The sequence below is a fragment of the Larus michahellis genome, chromosome 6 (genome assembly GCF_964199755.1).
Source record: "Larus michahellis chromosome 6, bLarMic1.1, whole genome shotgun sequence".
In the NCBI taxonomy this organism is placed as follows: Eukaryota; Metazoa; Chordata; class Aves; order Charadriiformes; family Laridae; genus Larus; species Larus michahellis.
The window spans coordinates 34,514,182-34,532,124 of record NC_133901.1 but is presented as its reverse complement, the minus strand read 5'-3'; the positions used below and the strand labels follow the sequence as shown (position 1 = coordinate 34,532,124).

At 41.8% G+C, this 17,943-nt stretch overlaps 1 protein-coding gene across 21 annotated transcripts in view; it reads left to right on the top strand.

Moving 5' to 3' along the window:
- The window catches only part of PCDH15 (protocadherin related 15), a 799,343-nt gene that overhangs the window by 308,450 nt on the left and 472,950 nt on the right, over positions 1 to 17,943 (top strand). For 19 of the 21 annotated variants that reach the window (XM_074589897.1, XM_074589896.1, XM_074589895.1 and 16 more), the window contains one exon: positions 5,499 to 5,546. The gene's annotated coding sequence lies outside the window, so the exon portion shown is untranslated. Of the gene's footprint in view, positions 1 to 5,498; positions 5,547 to 6,090; positions 6,142 to 17,943 lie in introns of all 21 variants that reach the window. The other 2 variants (XM_074589889.1, XM_074589880.1) reach the window with 1 other exon arrangement.

The window sequence follows — 17,943 nt, the reverse complement described above, 5'->3', positions numbered from 1 at the left end:
GTCAGTGATAAATATGCTCGTGGGCTAAGGGGGTGGTATGAAAGGAGGTGCGTGGAGTGCGTCTGGGGGGCTGCAGCCCAGACCAGGGGCTGGGCAGAGGCGGTGGCACCTCAGAGGGAGCTGCAGGCAGAGGTGACGCGGTACGTGTGTCTGTGAGGTCACGGGCATCGGAGGAAGCTGATTGGTGAGCAGCGGGCAGCTTTGTGAGGTGGTGGTGCCCGTCAGGGGTAGCGTAGAGGAGCAGAGCATAGGGAGGGCAGAGGCCAGTGCACGTGGCAGCACGTGAGGACATGAAGGGTGTCCCAGAGCCGGGCCAGCAGAGGTGGTGGAGGTGAGGGGGGCTGAGGTGAAGGTGATGTGGCCGGGAGACTGCTTGCGAGACCTCTTCAGGTAGGCCCTCAGCCAATGTCTAATCGTTGTCCTGAAGCCCTAACTTTAAACCTAAACCTTACACCTAGCCCTTAACCCCATTCCTAACCCCGGGTGCTCACTTCTGAGCTGAAGCCCGAAATCATAACCTCTTACGCTAACTCTCCCACTAAACTGAACCCCTAAACAAAAAAGGTTGCCCATGCCTTAAACACTGACCAGAAAACCAAACACTCGCCCTAATCCCTATCCCTGATCCCTCACTCCAGGAGGTGAGCTCTCATCCCTGGCCTTACCCGTAGCTCTCACCCCAGAGCCCCAGGGGCGACATCCTCACCAGATGCCCCAACCCAGCATGTCGACCTGAATCCCTAAGCCCTCAGCCCCGGCTCCCCTCTGCCTCTCGGCAGCCTGTGGGCCAGCAGGAGGAGGGCAGGGCTGGGAGGGCCCAGAGGGAAAGGCCGTGGTAGGAGAGGGTTGCTCAGAGGCAGGGGAGAAGGGAGCTGACCTCAAGTGAGGTGTAAGTAAATGTGACATGGTGGGGGTGGGCTGTGAGGTCACTTGTGTTGGAGGAGCAGAGCTTGGGGGTGGCAGAGAAGCGGCAGGGCGGCATGTGGGTGCTGGTGTGAAGAGTCGTCTGTCTCAGCACCTGCCCTAACCTTTACTTTAAAGCTTTCCCTTGGCTCTTACCCCAATCCCCTACTCAGATTCTGGACCAAATCCTACTTTAAAGCTGAACCCCAACCCTTACCCAGAGCACTAGCCCTGATCCCTAAGTGTGACATGGTACCCTAAGCCTAGCCCTAATCCAAACCCCTAACTAAGAAATCTGGCCCATACCATCTCTGCTAACCAGAAACCTCAGGCAGAGACCCTCAGGCTCAGCCTTATGCTAGAAAGGTACTACCGGTCTTCAACAGGACATACCTAAGCCATTGCTAGACCTGGCAATTAGAACTGGGTGAGTGCAGATGCACAGAGACATTGGGTCCTTCAACACTGACTAAAATATAATCAACTTCACTGGATCGCAGCCCCAGGTCTCAGCCATTGCAAGCTCGTAATGGCAGCATACCGGGAGAGTCAGCAGATGTCTGTTGCAAAAGGTCAGGAACACATTTCAGGAAGACTCAGAAATGAATCCTTTATGTACAGAATCATGGAATCTTCAGAGTTGGAAGGGACCTCTAGAGATCATCTAGTCCAACTCCCCTGCTAGAGCAGGATTGCCTAAAGCACATCCCTCAGGGCTGCATCCAGGCGGGTCTTGAAAATCTCCAGAGAAGGGGACTCCATAACCTCCCTGGGCAGCCTGTTCCAGTGCTCGGAATTCTAGTATTTGTACTTTCCCAGCAATTCCTTCAGTCTTCAGAAAATGAAAAATTATGAGGATCTGGACAGAGCTACAGGCTGAACCTGTTTTAACATTGCTCGTGGCTGTTCTGAGGAACAGAGACCTCTTCTCTTCTTCCCACACTTGGCCTTTTCTTCTCCTTTCAGTGAAATATTTTATTGTATTAATAAGAAAGGAGGAGAAGGCTGTTCTCAAAAAAACAGGATCTTTGAAATAATACCAAAAATGTTTCAGATTTAATGATAGGATTGGTTTTCAGGCAGTCATCAATTGTAGAAAAATTAAGCTAGTCTGGAATTACAGCCTTGAAAGTGTATTTAGTCAGCACAATATTTTGAGATTATTATACCAACGTGCCATTTGCACTTCCTCTCTAACTTAAAATAAACGTATACATCTGCTGGTTACAAGGAAACATGGCAGCAGAGTGTCAGAACACCTTTCACCGAGTCTCCCATCGCTGAAAGGACAGCAAAGAAATAAAAGGGCAAATGTCCAGTTTTTAATAGATAGAGGGGTTTAGCGGTTGCTGACTAGATAACCATGTCATCCCCGCTGACTGCAGGATCCCCCCAGTTCTTGCCTTTTGGGATGAATTTTGATATCACGTGATGCTTGCGGACAAGGGCTAGGACAGGGCACCAAACTGTATAAAAGCACATTCATACCTTACCCTTACCATGGTAGTGTGTTTTTTCTTAACATATCCAATCACTTCCTCCTGGGAATAGAAATAGTTAATAGTTTGGAGCAGTAGCATGGTTTTGAAGTGAATCCTTTGATCCTTCCTGTTTATTGTGTTTTGGGTCAATTTGGAGTGTTTTGATGCATGTGAATGAGGTTCCTTTTAGAGGCAACTAAACCAGAAGGCACTGAAATTCCAGTGGGCACAAAGTGCTCCGCTCCCCCTAATAGGGGTGTGAGGGTCCAAATGAGAGACGAATCCTGCAGGCAGCTTTGAACCACGTTTATGGTGGGGATGTAAAGTCTGGAGTAAAATCCAAAATTATAGATTGTGGAGATGAAATGGCTACAGCACTCCCTGCTTTCATCTGCTCCTCTTGCACCATATCACAGGCTGATGTAACAGCCACAGGCCATAGCTGTGGTGTTATCTTCTAGTGCTGTAGAAAACTCAGAGATGAAGTGTCTGTCTCTTTTTTTTTTTATGTTAAAATCCAAAACAATCGCAATCTAAACAGCCTATTTTGCTTTTGTAAAATAATATACAGAACTAAAAGCCTTGATGATTAGAGGAAAAGGGTTCTACAGTGTGTGAACAACACAGCATGATGCATCTTTGTTACAAAAATGCTAAATGTCAATCATTTATCATAAAATCTGCTGACAATAAGCATTAATCTCCTAGTAAAGCAAGTAGTAAACCCTGTTCCCATGGCAATGCAATTAATTTTGTTTCTCTCCTTCTACTACATGCATGGAAGACTGGGCATTTTGTGGACAAACTAATTGCAGCCCTTCTGCTGTGGATTTTTGTGGGTGAAATACATAATTATTTTGGTGGAACGTTGAATCAGTGGTAAACCATGGTGTTGGTAGAACGTGCCTGTATTCCATAGAGAGCAGTGCACATGCTCCATGAGCAGCTCTTGTCCCATCCCTGGTTTTATACCAACTCTGTTTGAAGGCTAAAATTGGAGTTCTTTCAGGAGTAAGCCTCAGTAATATGCTTGTATGATGGAACCGTATTTTTTTTTCCCTGAAAAAAATATGGTAAAATTTTTTGATTTCTTCAGAAATACAAACAAATGTTTTTTGTGATGAACTGCATGTTGTTTCTTCCTTGTTTTTGTCTCGTTGTACTGTGGGCTTTGTTTGTTGTTTTTAGTTGTTTTTTTTTTTTCTTTTTGTGTGTGTGTATGTATATATATATATAGTAGAAAGAAATATTTGTCCGAGTAGACCTGTTCTGGGGAAAAGTTACATATCGCCACACACATATGGTGTCCTGTTTATGAAGCTTACCAATTTTCACTTAAACAGTTATTTTGAAGGCTAATAAAATACCATGTTGTTTCCCCTTACATGAGAATTTTGTTTGAAGTCAGCACAACATCCATTTATTTCCACAAATTTCCATCGGCCTTAAAAGCTGTGAGTTATTTTATAAATCTAACTACCCAACCTACCGTGTATTTATTCCACTTCAGAACAAACCAACAGTTTCAGCTGTTGCAAACCAAGCCATGTGTACCTAAATATATCCACTTTCTGCTTTAAGAACATGGTAAGCTGGCTAACTTCAATGTAACAAATTGCTTCTGTGCCATCAATTAACAGCCCTGATAATAAGTTTTGTTCTTTTTAGTGGTCGAGTCATAGCTCTTTGCATATTCTGGACAATTGAGTCCTATCATGTAGATAACTTACGAATACTAAAGTAATAGAGAAAGCAGCAACCTGCAAAATGTCTTTGCTTCATGTGAAATTGTCCGAAGATAATACTGACAGATGCTCTCTTAGTAAAGACCTGGATTTTTCCAAAAAAAACAGGTGAAATGAGCCCAACAACTGTACAATTCGTTTTCAAAGCCAACCAATAACAACTTACAATCTCTGCCCCAAAATAAAGAATCCTGTTCAAATGCAGTTTCAAACTTGGTTTGATCCCTGAGATTTTTGCTGTATGGAGCAAGCAGAGTTTGGCCCAAGCTGCAGCAGACACTTGTGCCTCGTGCATTGCAAGCCTTTCGATGCTGGAACAGTTTGAAATGGGTTTGGGTTAGGTGCATTCTGCATGTCCAGTCTGAAAATACGTCTTTTTAACTTCACATGACATTTTCAGACTGTATAGAACCTTAAAGTCTGGAAACATTGAGCTGCAGTCTGGGTTTAGGTTTAATTCTCTTGAATATGGGTAACTTGCAGTCACACTTTCTCGATGAGTCGGTGAACTACCCAAACAACAGTATTCATTGATGTAGGTACCACTATGCTGGTAACTGCCAAAAGCTTGGCACTAGATGTTACCAGGATGAAGCGAGAGGGGCACCTATGGAGGGGAAAAATGGCAGCGTAGCCCGTGACCACCCAGTTTCCCCAGTGGCTTCCTAATGCCCCCTGCTATCTGAGGTCTCACACCATTTGGAGCCCTGGGGTCTCTGCCCTGTGTCCCCCAGAAAGCATTCCTTGGTAGAGGTCCTTGGAGCTGTGAGAAAGGTGAAACCTCCAAATGTTTCTTGAATCCCTCAACTTTTATGGGCATTCCAAGTTTCCCCGTGGCACAGTCTCACCTGGGTAAACGCATGAGAAACGGCCCCCAAAATATTCCTACACCCACTAGTTGTGTTCTTCATCCCAGGGAGATACTTCCATGCACGTAACAAAGGGCTGTAAAACACCACTTGGAGATTTTACTGTTAAATGTTTTAGCTTGGGGAAGGGCAGAGAAGCTATTTGAGACTAAACAAATTACAGATGAGTGCCTGCTATGTTTTAGGGTAGATATTTTATAAGGATTAAAGTTTTTATGAATTTTTGCTTGGTTTCTGAGATGACAGCCTTCATGAAAATATGTAAATTACTTTAATGAAAACCTCAGGCACTGTTTTCTTGTTATTTTTCTTACTCGAAGCTGCCTTTGTCAGGTGTAAAATAGCAGATATCAAAAGCTATATGTTCTATTCTTCTCTAGTTGTTTAGAAGGCTAAAACTTCTGTTTTAATACAGGATAAATATCTGATATTAGTTGCTCTTATTAATCAGTAATTAAAATATGAACAATATTATTCATCTTCTATTCTCTACTTTCCAGGTGATCAGCATACGATCTCAACAGCTATGGCTGAGAAGTGCAATTAAGGTAACGTAATTTCCCTTTTAATATGGGCACGCCTTTGGTGAAAGTGATTTCTGAAATAGTGTCTTCAATAATCCACTTAATAACCTGCATTCCCTGAAGCTCTGTTCACCTCTGGATGGGTTGTTTTTTCATTTACCGCTTTGTCCACTGCACTTCCTGAAAACTCCATAATTCTTCCCTTATATTCCTTATCTTTTCGTTTTCTAAGTTCAGTAACAAATGTTTTAAGATCTGTATAGAGTTATGTGCTGGGAATAATGCTTACATGATACACTTGCAAGTGAACGTCGTGTCCTTGAAATACTAACTCAGAAGATGTTGTGGGGAAATGATAGAAAATCTATCCATAGGAGGCTTTTGGAATGATGCTTGCTGCATGCTCCACGGCACTAAGAATTTAATTGTTGATTTGAATCACAAGATGGCAATCGCCTCAGCAACTCTGCTGTACCACAGGGAAAAGGCAGTTGGTTTTGTTGGAAATACACATATCATGAGCAGAGTTATCTTTCTTCAAGTCATGTTTTCGCTTGTAAATTTCTAGCTGGGACTTCAAACAAAGAGTAGCAAGATAGAAGGTGGCAATATTTCATTGGTAAGTTGCACTGAACTTCGATGTCATTGTAAACTTAGGCAAAAAAAATACTTTAATTCCTACATGAATATGAACAAGGCAGCACAGTAGTGCTAACAGATTAGAAACCTAACGAACAATATTAAACAGTTGTTTTGAAATGACATGAACTAATTCTTGCCAAAGCATTTATTGTGGCAGTATTTCCTTTCCACTTCTGAATCTTCCGCTATTGGTTTAATATTGCTATTGGAGTAGGAAGCTGTAAAATCATCCTGGAATACTAAATGACCAGTCTCCTTTCTGTTGGGAGTTTTTGTTGTTGAGTCTGCGTGATTTATTTGAGTAAAGGATAGGAAAGCTCTCGTTTTTGTTAGTTACCTCCTTTGTAGAAACTTAAAACGTTACTTTTCTGATTTTACCTCTGGTCACGAGAGGTCTACTAGCAAAACCTCTTAATGTTTATTTCAGTAAGGGGATAATGCAGTCTGGCTGATGGATACTAACATATACACAAAAAGAGCAGAAAAGAAATCCTGAAAAGTACATGCAAATTAGGTTATTTCAACACTGTGTAATATCTTAGGACAGGTTTTGAACAAAGAGTAATCAAGAACATCATCGTAAGTGAAAAGTGGGGTAAAATGCAGAATTCTGATCAGAAGGTGATTTTGTCAGACTTAGTGTTTCTTTTTTCTGAGATAGTGAACATCTCAGGCTACAGTGATGCAGGGGGCTTAAGCTGTCTAGATTTATAGGAAGCATTCATTCAATACAGTTCCCAAAGGAAATTATTATTTAAAGTGGAGATGGTGCAGATTAATACAGGAATTATACGAAGCTGTCTTAGGCAGATAAGGGGCTGGGAAAAGAGGGGGCTGTGACAGGATGTACCGAGAGGTGAGTTACTGGGTTGCAGGGAGAGTATTAGAGGTATTCATAAGGGACAGGTCTCTGCAACATTCCTTTAGTAACCTTGGCACAAGGTCTTTGATACAGTTTTTTAAACTCCTGTTATGCTGTGAAGGACAGAAGTATTATATGGAAGAATTCTGTTGACTTAGTGGATGAGTATAATAAAGACAGGCCAAAATTTAATAATAATAAAAAGCACGCTGCCATTCTGTTAGGGACTAATAGCAGGGTGGGTTGCTATAAACAAGAGTTTCAGCATATGGATGTTCAACTTTTTTTAAAAAATGTGTTTGGTTGTAGCACACGGCTAAAGCTTTCATAATCTACATAATTTTCATGAACACATGCTTACCAAAGAGTTGCAATTTACTCTAAACAGTTTAGAGCCTAGGTATTCAAATTCTATAAATTTTAATAGAATAAAATCTTAGATTTTAAATACTGAGTTCACAACCTTATTCTGTAAAGTTCAAAGTAGCTGCAGGTGTGAACCCTAACGTTGCATTAGGAGTAGGAAGTTGCCAGACTACTTATGTAGGAGCTGACAACTGATCTTCATATAACCAGCCCATCTGCCTCCTCCTCTACAAAAATCCCCTCCAAAACAAACCAGAAACCTGGTAACAAGCCAGCGCAGATCTCAGGCACTAAGTGAGCGGTCAGGTTACTTTGAGGTAGGAAACCTCATCTAGGATGGGTGTAGGTGTAGCACAAGCTCAGCCACAGACAGAAAGCTGGAGGCAGAGCAATAACTGTCATGAAGGAAGGTGAGGCCCAGGAGGTAGCTGGCGGATAAACTGGACAGTTTTGGAGATGGGAGGGTGGAGGGCAGCAAAACACTTAACTGCATCTCGGCTCAACCTGCTACAAATGCGATCAGTGCTCACAAAACACTTAGCTGCGTCTCAGATTAACCTGATACAAATGTGATCAGTGCTCATCCTGCCTCACAGGAGAATTACAGTCAGAGCCAGCACATGGTGAGGCGGTCCAGCTTACTAAAGTGTGTGTCAAAATCTATTGAGTGTCTGCCTTACGTGGCACTGGCAGGCGTATACTGGCTAGGAGGAGAGCTCAGTGTCCTCAAGGTCAGCTTCTTGCAGGAATTCAGGAACACTGGAAGGTTCACCGACACACTACGTTCAGGGTCGTCTCTCGACAGTCCTTCCTCTAGCTGAATTAACCCTAAAACTGACAAGAAAAAGACGGGGCGTCTTAGGACAATCCTACCTCCAGAGCAGCAGCCCCAGGGTCACACTAAAATCATGTCATGGTGGTAAAAAGGAGCAAATGAACCCAAAAATGGGCCCTCCCCAGTGAAATATGGGTATACTATACTCTAGCTAACCCTCTGAGGATTAGTCATTCAAACCAAAAGGATGAGAAAGCGGTACTTTGTCACTGTACACTTAAGAATCTGCACTTCATCTGATAAAAGGAATGCTCTACAGATCAACAAAAAATTGGTTAAAAGATAAGAAACAGCAGGTAGGACTAACTGATCAGTTTTCTGAGTGAGAGGATGGCAGCAGTAAGGTCTCAAAAGAGTCTGTGCTTAAACCTCTGATACTCCACTGATAAATGAACTGGAAAAGACAACAGAGTGTGCTGGTGATGCTTTTATTCAGAGCACTGAAGATGAGTGCTGACTGGGGAAAAACTGCAGAAGGATCATGCAAAACAAAGGGCCTGGGCAAGGTGATGGCAGGGGAAATTCACTGGAGGTGGTACAAAGTGAAGACGACAGAAATCCCACCCATGAGGTGACGAATGCTGAGGTGACCATTGCCGCTCAATGACCAAAATGTTGGGCATAGCTAGAGCTGTGAAATATAAAAGGTGCTTCTCTGAGAATGTTAACTTGAGTTTTGGAAATTACTTCAGTGTCAGTAGTGGTTATAAAAGCAAGTATTATAATGGGAAAGGGATCAAAAATGTTCTGAAAATGTCCCATTGTTACTCTGTAAGCGTGTTTCTTGCATCTTAAATAGTGTGCGGTTTGGTTTCGCCATCTCAAAAAGGTATAGTAGGAGCTAGGGCAGTTTGGAGGGTGGAAAGCGTGGCACAGATTTCTTCTGAGGAATGATTAAATAGTGTAGTATTCCTTCACATGGGAAGGAGATGGAGGCCTGAACAACTCCCCAGGAGTGAGTAGGGACCTGCTGGTCATTCTCCTTGCCAGAGGCAGAGGCAGGGAGTGAATTCAGAGGGTGGTGAGGGGAGGGGGCTCCCTAGCGGGTGGTGGTTATTGTGGAGTCAGAGTTATGGCAGGAGGTGAGTGCTAGCCGTTCACATCGATGCAGACAGCAACAGGACAGAGTTATGGAAGGAAAGCACACCAGGGCCTGAAAAACATAAAAATTTTGTTTTTTGTTCAGGAAGTGAGTGAACTGCAAGTGTTTGGGGGTCAGGTGGGAAATTCTCCCATAGGATGGCTCTGCTCTTCCCTTGGGGGCTGCTGCTGTCAGGGGGGGACTGCTGAGCTTGATGGACCCTACTGCGAAGGGCAGTTCATAGGTTGTTGTGGAGCTTAAAATGATGAGACCAAGAAGCCACTGGTGTTGGAGCTACCAAAAAAACCCAAACTGCTGAAAGGGATTTCAGGCTGTGCCTAGCAAGCAGGAATGGGGAAGTGTTTGCCCAGTTGTACAAGGCTCATTGAAACTATCATATGTGTTTTGATTACTTGTCATCAGAAGAAGATCTACTTAAACTTGGAGAGTTGTAGAGAAGGATGAGTAATTGCATGGTGTGCCTCTGTACGTCCCTGCTGCAGGACTGATTGGATTTGCTCGCTTTTGTAGCAATAGAGATGTTTTCTTTTTAAAAACACATTGAGGGTTCAAATATGATTGAGGGAATAGAACATGATAATATGGATAGAAAATCAAGTAGACTTAAGTGTGTCTTGAGTATGTTTAGACTGAAAATTAGAAAAAGACATGTTAACCAGAGAGATGAGTGACATTCTAGAAGGGCTTTCCAAACACAGCTGGGACACAAACCCACTGGGTTTTCACGATGAAGTTTATGGGAGGGATGAGATGACTGAGTGGAAGTGCACCTGCAGTTCTCGGTAATGGCTTGCGATACTGGGAGCTGGGCGCCCAATTTGTGGGTGTCCCCAAGCATTGAAGGAAACAGACTTGAGTTATCTGTCAGTTGTATTTACTGTTGCACAGTAATACTGTATGTGATTATTCCTCGGCCTTGGGACTTCACAAGTCACCTCAGCAGTCCAGGAGGATGTTTTTGCCTCGATGCTTACTGATTTCTGTGATGTTTCCCTTCCTCCAACATAGTTGGACTGGTCTTGGCGAGTCTCACGGATTGTTTTTGTGTTACGTATTCAGCCATCTCAGAGTGCTCAGTCGTCCCCTCCCCTTACCTCCTCCACTTTTCCTGTCATATACTGTCATTTTTGAGACTCTTCTGCTCATCTCCTACAGATCATAATTTGATCGAGGTGTGTGGTTTAGAAGAACATTACTTTATGGCATGCAGTAAATGGAGAGGGCAGACTATGATATCCTGCAGGACACTTTGCTCTTAACATTTATTATGTGATTGCTTGCAGTTAGTGGGGATTGGTGACCCAGGTGGTCCTTTCCAAGCCTGTGTTCTGGTGCACACACTGAATTCATTAGCTGGATTCAATGCTTAGGCGCTTAGCATTTATCTGAAAGTAGTTGAAGAACTGTCTTCCGTCAGAGGATAAATCTCTTGCATCTGCACTTCCAGTCCTGCCAACTCCAGAAGCGCACAACTGGCTTTGGAGCCCCCAGGCACACGTGGGATGGCAGTGCAGCAGCTGAACTGTAATGCCAGCACTAAATCTGGTGCTACCTTAACAAAGCCAACGTAAACAATAATACATACACTTTTGTGCATAATCCATCAGCTCTGTATAGATTACAGTGGCTCTTTGGAGCTACTGTTAAAACACAGCAATTAAAACCACGTGGAGGGTAAGACCTGCTCGGAATGTACCTGCACTTGCTGTCATTTCCTGTAGCAAACCGTAATAATAGTGAAGGTACAATATACTACTAATAAAGTTATAGTAAAGATATTCAGCACTGGGCAACAAATCTTTAGGCTTGTACTTGTAGAAACCCATGCTGCCGTATTTTTACTGATAGAGCTAGGAGTGGAAGCTAGAGATAAATTAGTATTGCCTATCCACAGCCTGCTGATACCTTCATGTTGCTCTCTGGATGTGCCTAGATGGGCAAATCCTTCTAACAGAAAGGCAGATCGTGACACTTTGATGCAGCAGGCTGAATTTATGTTCACAACACAGCAATGTTAGATATGTTAGGATCTAAAATATTTGGAGCCATATACAGTATAGATCCTGGAAGTTTCAAAGTATATTCTGTCATTTTATAGCACCTTAATTATATAAATAATCTTGTGGAGATCTCTTACTCTAGTAGAAGAGTTAGATGGAAGAATAAAAAAGAGAGACTAAAAGGAGGTTATGAATGTGACACCCCTAGTCATCTGAACTAACACATTTTCATATGCTTGGTTTTTATAACAAATATAGAGCAGTGGAAAATATTTCCCTATCCTGAGGTCTGTCAGTGTAGTGTTAACGTTTTTGCCAGGACTGTAAAAGTCATGAAGACTTGAAACTGATGTTTTAATTTTTGCTATGAAAGGAAGCTCTAATATTATGAGTTGATTCTGGGGATTTTAACAACAAACAGAAAACTGTACACGTATAATAAGATGAAAAATTGTGTCACTGTTAGCTTACATGTAATAGGACCCTAAAGGACAGATGTTCTGGGAGAACAGATATCCATTAGAACATGATTGAAGGGGGAGATTTTAAAATGTAGCCAGTACCTACAGATGGAACCTTTAAATAAATAAATAAATAAAAAACTACTTATAAGTAGCCAATATAAATAATGCAGGGAATGCATAATATGTTCTTGATTGTTCAAAGCAGGAAACAAACATGCTTCTGCATTCTGAACAATTTGGAACTGATGGAGCCGCTTTGCAATGAGGTTTGCTGGAAGGGAAGGGAGCCAGCCAGCCTCCTGGGCATTTGCAACAGCAATGTCAGGGCTCCAGTAAAGAGCAAAGACTTTCATTTGCAGAATTTGGTTTTTGAACAGTGTTTTTTTCCTCGCTGGTACTGTAACATGCATTAATTTGGGGAAGCTCTATCCTAGCTGAATCCTTTAACCTGTTTTGAAGATAAATAAAGGAGAAAGGAGAGGGAGGGGACGTAGAAGGATATTGCATGTGTGAGTCTGTATGAAGTGATAAAAGGCGGGTAAAAGTAAGAAGAGTCATCCCAGAAAAAGCTCCAGCCACAGAATAGCACTAACTTCAGGCTTTTTACAGAGTCATCCTGAAGATACGTATTTTCTATTCCGTTATAATGTAATGCCTGGGTTGCCAGGCACGTACACCATTGGCCTGGCAGGCCACTATTTTTAGCCGAGGATGTTGTTCCTTAACAAAGGACGTTTCATTGGCGGAGTAACGGGAACAAAGACAGTCTCCTTGTGAGACTGGCCCCTCCAATGAACGGGGTGAGTGCTTTGCTGAGAAAAGTCAAGCATCGAAATAGTTCGGGGGATTGTTCATTTTAATAAACCAACAGCTAAACTCTGGAAATATTCATGTCAAAGCAACAACTGATACAGTTTTTCTGTAGAAAGAAAACACACACTAGCAGTTAGAGTTGATTTAATTGTGCTGATAGTGAAATAGAAAACTGTGAACTCATGAGCAGAAGCTTAGTGTGTCAAAATTGCCTGCTGTTCTGCTACATGAAGAGAAAAGAATTTAGCACTGAACACTGAGGACCAGAAGCTTGAGTAAAGACAGACAAAATTGTGTTTTTCCCAGCAAATACAACTGCCCTTCTTTTGAACATGAATGCAACTTCCCAGTTTTTGTGTAGCATTTTCCACTAATTATTTTAAAACTGTTTTCATAATGAAATTATAAAATATTCCAGTAGCCGAAAAATGATCTATCTATCTATCTCTAATCGTATTACCTTCAGAGCTGTCCATCTTAATTTTTATACCAAGGACACACCTCTTGCCACCAGTAGTTGTAAATCTAGTCTTGCAACCCCTTCCACGTGAAATCCTCAAAGCATTTCTTCATCAGCTTAACCCCTAACCCAGGAGCACCTTGTGGATTCACTAATAAATACGGTCTTGCTTTCCTGAACCTAGTTCTTGCCTTTCAGCTGCCATGCTCTGCAGCAGCCCAGGTGGCCTTTGCCATCCCAGTGACCATGGGCCATATCCTACCTTACTCTGAGTATTTGTAGCCTGTCCAAGTTCTTAATATATAGCCAGGTGATGCTAACCTTAACGGTGCTTCCAAGTCTAATCCCAGTTTAACTTGGTGACTTCTTTCACCCTCCTCCTGTATGTAGTCAGGTAGGCTACCTCCATAAGAGATTCCTTCCCTGATTATGATCTTTCCCTTTTTTATAAATAGTATAGCCATGGGAAGGCATAAAAGTCACTTGCACAACAGCATTACGGTATTTCTGTATTGTTTCCCATTCCCTTAATACCTTGCTTGCTTTTTTGCATCACAGCTGTGCGGTTATACATTACCTAAGAAAATATCTATATATGTTAATTTTCAGCTCTCGCATATTATTACAGGGGTAACATATTGAAATTAGAGAAACTGATTTAGAAATCCATGTTATTAAATTTTATCTAATGATAAACATGCTTACTGATAAATATTCTGATAGGATTTTGATGCAAGAGTGATGTTGCTGGCAAAAGTATGTCATAAACCAAAGAATTCACATTAATTAACAGAGAAGGGAGCAGACTTTGCATTTCCATAAGCTAAAAACCAGTGCAAAATGAGGAAATGTATTTTAAACAACACGCGGCTCATTTGTGAAACCTCCTATCTAGTGAAGTTGTCTGGCTTTGTAAAAAAAAGTTCCCATACTACTGCGAAAAAAATTAGCATACATAATTGAATTAACTTGTTTCTTAAAAAGGCTATGTCTTTTTGTTTTCTAGTTTCTGGCAATTTGGCTGGTCTGGGAATGAGTTTTGCCACCATGTCCTATGCTACTAGGTGCTCTCAAGCACATTCATGCTCTTTTGAGATAAGGAATGCTTAGCGAAGTACGGAATAGGAACACCAGGTAACTGTCTAGGGTTATTTTTGTTCTGTTTCTAACACGGTGCCCATCACCACAAGATTTCAGTATTCTTTACGGCAAACCTTGCTGTACTTAAGCTTCCTTACGTGAGCGGAGCTGAAGGTCGAGACCTCCCTTTGTGCTGTCCATCTATTACATTAGGAGCCAGACCGCTGTGTTCTAGGGAGCTTAAGGGCAAGACTGTCCTTTGTTATGACAATAATGGCTTTATTCTTAAAAAGTAAAGAATATTAATTTTACAGCAGTAGCTGCATTACTACCGTTGCTTCACTCACAGCAATGGTTCTTGCACATTAAAAATGCTGTGTTCCTGCGGTGCTGTCATCTTACTGCTGATGGATGCACTTGCATCTGTATCTCCAACTAACCATGAAGCTTGACTTCTCTGGCCGCAAATTTACCTTATTTTCACAGTGATCTTCTACATTTTCTCTACTAAAACAATGCCATAAGGAACAAAACATTGATTACACTGTTGATCAAATAGCATCACAGTGGGAGCCAGCCAGCAGCGCCAGCAGTTAAAGTTTATTAGACATCTCTTCTTAAACAGTTTATATTCTTATATGTGATATCATGAGCTTGCTAAATGGCTACATATCTTATTTATGCCTTTCACACTCATTCATGTACACCAATAGTTATGCTACAAACACATGCTTTTGCACATAAATAGGATCATTATTTAGCGCTAATCCAGTTTACACATATTCTCATTTAAGCGACCGCAGGTCTAATTGGAGTATTCAAACTGGAAGCCTCATGCTTTCAGTAGCATTTCACCAGGATTGTTCATGTTTTGTTTGGAATCTGAACTAATGTAAGACTTCTCTGATAATCTGGATTTTTCCTCCTCCTTGTGTTGTGTAGTTTTACAGACATTTTATTATTGTCTTTGCCATAATGTCGATTATAAAACGTCCCCTGGGGAAGTAGTTATTGGGGGTTACAAGAAGAGAAGCAAGACAGAGAAGTATTAAGGAAAGTACGTTTTTAAGAGCATTTAAAATTGGCAGAAAATAGGTGCCAGTAAGAGAGATTCCTACATGGAAGGTAGAGTCCACCTTAGTGGATTTTGTAGTTTTGACTTCTCCAAGAAGAGTTGGCAGCCAAATCTGGGCTTGCTGCTTGAATAAATGGGCATTCCTCCTTTGAGTATGATGCCATTACATTACTGAGTTTATTCTCTGTATATATTTCTGTCTGCACTTTAACAACATTAATTCTTCTGAATGTAAAAACATTTAATTCAAGGCCAGGTTGGATGAGACCTTGAGCAACCTGGTCTAGTGGAAGGTGACCCTGCCCATGGCGAGGGTGTTGGAACTAGATGATCCCCTTTAAGGTCCCTTCCAACCCAAACCATTTTGTGACTCTGTGAATGTAGTCTGACTTTTCATAGTTGAAATCTTCAATGATTGTTTCCATGGATAGTGAGAAAGTCCACCCTAACTTAAGAGTAAAGTATTTCCATTATAAGAATAAATAATACAAACACCGACCTTTCAGTCCCAAGGAGAGCGTCTGTGTAAGAACTTCACAGCTTCTTGCCTCATTGCAGACTCACATGTTGATTATTTGAATGTAAATCAACACGGAAGGAAAAACAGTCTCTGTAGTTACGATAGCAGAGTCCACTTTTTCTCTGTTTAATATAATATAATGGATAATATATAAATTCACCATCAATGTGTAATTTAAATGATGGCTGCTGTTATGTATCAGTGTGGAGGTGTGGAAAGGGAGAGAAAGTTAAAATAGTGAAAAATCTGCTACATTTTATGAAGAGAGAATGCCTATCAGGGAGTTTGCCAGCTATGCCTTAAAGCATCTTTGCAACCAACTATGTGTGTTGATAGTATTTTAGGGATTAGAAGTGGACCTTTGAATATGAGTCATCGTGATTTCTAATCGAGATGTGCTAGCATCTGATACAGAAAATTGTGAAAAAAGAGGGTTTTTTCTTATTATCATTTCTCTTTGAAGACCCTCCATCTTTTCATACGCGTTTCTGATAGAAAGGTCCACAGTTTGCTGTGACTACCCATAGCCACAAACAAACAGCCTGCACTCCTGGTTCTTCGTTTAGCCTAAGCTTCTTTCAAGTCTTCCGCAAGTCTTCGACGTAACCAGAATCACTGGTTGACACCTATCGTGGCTTCAATTTAATGGTAGCTTTAACTTAGGAGCAGGGCAGCTGAGGATCCAGAGAACTTTGCAAGGAGCTTCTGCACATGGGCACGGCAGAAATGCTAGAGGAAAGTGGCAGTCTTGTATGACGTTGAGATGAGGAGAGGAACGTGAGATCCCAGCCTTCGTGATGGTGCTGGTTCCTTGAGATGTGAACAGATCTATCATTTGTAATGCGACACTCAACAGTGCTGGCATAGGTTTTGCTACTGTAAGTGTCAACACATAAGAGTAATGCTTAAAACTTCAGTCACTGGAAGAGCCTTCAGCACCAAGACTTAGAGCGCCATTAGGAGAGTGACAAGTCTGGCTTTGATTCAGCTCACCAGGTTGATGAGTTATGGCAATGTGACCCTACTGAACAATCTTGTACTGTGTTTTTCTCCATCTTGCCATTACTAGATCTTCTTTTTGGAGATAGGGGCAAGTTGTTATGCCCGCCATTGCTGTTCTGGGCAGATAATATTTAGAGGCTTCCCAGCTTGTTCTATGCTTCTGACACTTAAGGACCAGTGACTAATTCAGAATAAGTGTTTCGTTAATGTGACTGTTTATAAAATCATACTGGCTGTGTAAGACCCATCGCTTCTGAATTCTTTGTGGTCACTGCAATGCCTGATTTTGCAACCACAGTTTGCCTTCATTGATCTGTTCAACAAATTTTTAATCCTTACATGGATAGAGCTCAGAAAACACTGGTATTCTGTTATTACGCGTTCTTAAGCACATACAGGCCTGTCTGTATTGAAAGTTGTCCAAATCAAGCTGAAGCTGAGATAAGAGCATACCATTTTTCTTGCATCCCAGATGACTTTAAACATGGTATTTCTGAAATTGTATATATTGGAAGACAGGAGTGCTAGCCTTTCATCTTTCTTGGCAATGCAGAGTGTTGCTTGAACAAGGCAGCAGATTTGACGTTATGATTGATAACCCTTTCCCCATGCTCTTCTCATGGGTTGTATGTGTGAGAACGTTGCCCTTGGCAACTTTGCTGCCTCTCCATCTGTAGGAGTTAGCGGTGATGGCCGGACCTGCAACACAGACTTCTCATGGTTGAAGCCTTCAGACTTAGCTCCCTCTTCAAACTCTTTCGGAACTTTGTCTTGTACTGCTTTTATGTTATTTGCTGCGGCATGATGGTGTGTGTTTGGGGCTTTGTCCCTTCACAAAGCAAGTGATACCAGGCTCTGGTGAGGCCACCTTGCCTGTCTTTCCATAAGGACGGGTATTGAGGAGATCATATCCTACATTAATTCCAAAGGTAGCCCTGAACTTCTACCAGGACTGACCCATTACTTACTAGCCCTTGTCTTGAGACTACTATTTATGTCAGAAAAGAGCCGATGTAGTACTTAGTACACTTGCTAGATACACGTTAGGCCCTCCTGAGACATTCCTGTGCTTTTATTTATCCAATCTGTCCCCTGTCCCTACCTCAACCCTGGAACTTTTTATTAAATTTCTAGAAAAAGAGCCTTATAGACTACATGTATATTCATCTGCTTTAAAATTATTGGCAAGCCTCTGTCCTA